This window comes from Lontra canadensis, unplaced genomic scaffold, assembly GCF_010015895.1.
Source record: "Lontra canadensis isolate GAN:19392208 unplaced genomic scaffold, GSC_riverotter_1.0 scaffold155, whole genome shotgun sequence".
Taxonomy (NCBI): Eukaryota; Metazoa; Chordata; class Mammalia; order Carnivora; family Mustelidae; genus Lontra; species Lontra canadensis.
The window spans coordinates 1,965,460-1,968,259 of NW_022631149.1; the positions used below are offsets into that span (position 1 = coordinate 1,965,460).

General features: G+C 39.5%; 1 non-coding gene across 1 annotated transcript; it reads left to right on the plus strand.

The window, feature by feature from the left end:
- Nucleotides 1-461: 461 nt before the first annotated feature.
- LOC116859475 lies at nt 462-567 on the plus strand. Its single transcript, XR_004381159.1, has one exon. It is a non-coding gene; the product is annotated as a U6 spliceosomal RNA (small nuclear RNA).
- The last annotated feature ends 2,233 nt before the right edge of the window (nt 568-2,800 follow it).

Genomic DNA, 2,800 nt, shown 5'->3' on the forward strand with positions numbered 1-2,800 from the left:
TAAAATCTTTAAAAAAATTTTTTTAAAATACAGCAATGAAGACATTATGGTATTGGCCCAGGGACAGATAACAGTCTCAATGGAATGGAACAGAGAAACCAGGACAGACACACTCATATATGGAGACTTGCTACATGACTAAGGTGACTTTATAAATAAGAGGAGAGAGGATGGACTGCTTGTTAAATGGTTCTGGAAAAACTGGTTGTCCAAATGGAAGACATTGATAATGTTAGATCACTACCACGTGCCATGGACAAAAATAAATCCCAGAATAATGAAATACTTCAGCATGAGAATAGAATGTGAATGCTTTTAAAAGGAAGTCTAATCATAACAATGATTAGGAATTTTCATAAATTGCTAGTTCATGGGAAAGGTGAGGCTGGTCCCGGCTATACCAACTCCAGAGAAACTCTTACCTGGGCGCACAAGGAAACATGTCTAGAATGGTCGTTCCACTGCTCACTTGGGCAACACATACACTGAAATTGGAACGACGCAGAGAAGATTAGCATGGCCCCATGCAGGGATGACACAGAAATTCACAAAACGTTCCATATTTTATTTTATTTTTAATGATTTTATTTATTTATTTTTAATTTTAATTTTTGTTGTTGTTTAAAGATTTTTTATTTCTCTGAGAGAGAGAAAGAGCACCCAAACAGGGGGAGGGACAGAGGGAGAGGGAGAAGCAGACTCCCTGCTGAACGGGGAGCCCGACACGGGGCTCAATCCCAGGACCCCAACACAATGACCTGAGTGGAAGGCAAATGCTTAATCGACTAAGCCACTCAGGAGCGCCTAAAGATTTCACTTTTAAGTAATCTCTGTATCCAGTGTGGAGCTCAAACTCACATCCCCCAGACCAAGAGTCGTAGGCTTCATTGACTGAGCCAGCCAAGTGCACCGCCTTCCCTATTTTCAAAAAAAAGTCACCCTAGTATAATTGGCGATGGTGAAAAAAATGAAACAAACCTGTGAGTCAGTAGGAGAATAGGTAAATAAATTGTAGCGTATTCATACAATGGAATCACTTATAACAGTTCAAAGGAATGAGCTATATATACATTTATTAATATGAACAACAGTCAAAAATCACTATGTTGATTGACATTGGGCTCTTTCCGTATTTCGGGTATTGTGGGCACTGCTGCTATAAACATTGGGGACCCAGACGTCCATCAATAGATGAATGGGTAAGAAGATGTGGTATATGTATGCAAGGGAATATTACTGAGCCATTGAAAAAAATGAAATCTTGTCATTTGCAACAACGTGGATGAAACTAGAAAATATTATGCTAAGTGAAATAATTGTCAAAGAAAGACAAATACCATACAATTTCAGTCATAAGTGCAATTTAAAAAACAAAACAGATGAGGGATGCCTGGGTGGCTCAGTTGGTTAAGTGTCTGCCTTTGGCTCAGGTCATGATCTCAAGGTCCTGGGATCGAGCTCTGCATTGGGGGCGGGGGGTGTCCCTGCTCAGCTGGGAGTCTGTTTCTCCCTCTCCCTTGGCTGCTCCCCCTGCTTGTGAGCACTCTCTCTCTCTCTCTCTCAAGTAAATAAATAAAATCTCTAAAAATAAAAAATAGAAGAAAAAACAGATGAACATAGGGGAAGGGAAGGAAAAATAAAAACAGAGCGGGAGACAAACCATTAGAGTTTTTTTTTTTTTAAGATATTTATTTGACAGAAAGAGCGAGAGCCCAAGCAGGGGAAGCAACAGAAGGAGAGGGAGAAGCAGGCTCCCTGCTGAGCAGGGAGCCTGATGCGGGACCCTGATCCCAAGACCCTGGGATCATGACCTGAACTAAAGGCAGACGCTAAACCCACTGAGCCACCCAGGAGCCCCAAGAGATTCTTAACTCTAGGAAACAAACTGAGGGTTGCTGGAGGGGAGCTGGGTGGGGATGGGGGTTACTGGGGGATGCACATAACTTGATGTTATGTGCAAATGATGAATCATTAAATTCTACCTTTGAAACTAATAATACACTATATGTTAATGAAATTGAATTTAAATCTAAAAATTTTTAAAAATCATTATGTTGAATTACAACAGCAATCTGTAGGACACTGGGTACAATATGCCATTTCTGTAAAATTTTTAAATACACAAAACAATACTCTAGATTGTTACTAGATAAATGCATATGTAGTAAGAGTGGCAAACCTTGTGTAGAAGTTGTAGACAGAATTTAGATAGTGGTTACCTCTAAGGGAGCGGAGAATAGGATTGAGGAAAGGGACAGAGGACATTTTGTATTAACAATGTTTTATTTCTTGAGAAACTCTGAAATTTTTTTTCATAATTATATGGTGAGATGGAGATTAATTAAACTTATTGTGGTAATCGTTTTACAAAATATATACCTCCAGTCATTGTGCCCTATACCCTAAATTTATCCAGAGATGTATGTCAATTACAGCTCAATAAAACTGAAACAGGGGCTCCTGGCTGACTCAGTTGGAGGAGCATGTGACTATTGATCTTGGGGCTACGGGTTCAAGCCCTGCCTTGGGTATAGAGATGACTTAAAGAAACAAAACCTTTATATATATTAAAAAAAAAAACCTGGAACAAAAATTCTATTTATTTATTTTAACTTTATTTATTTAAGTCCTCTCTACACCCAAGCAGTGCTCGAACTCACAACCCTGAGATCAAGAGTCACGCGCTCTTCTGAAGGAGCCAGCCGGGTGTCCCGCAGAACAAAAGCTTTAAGGAAAAAAGAAAAACTCTGAAACCTGTGTGGCAAAACATTAGGATTTGTCACGTCTGAGCTGTGGTTAA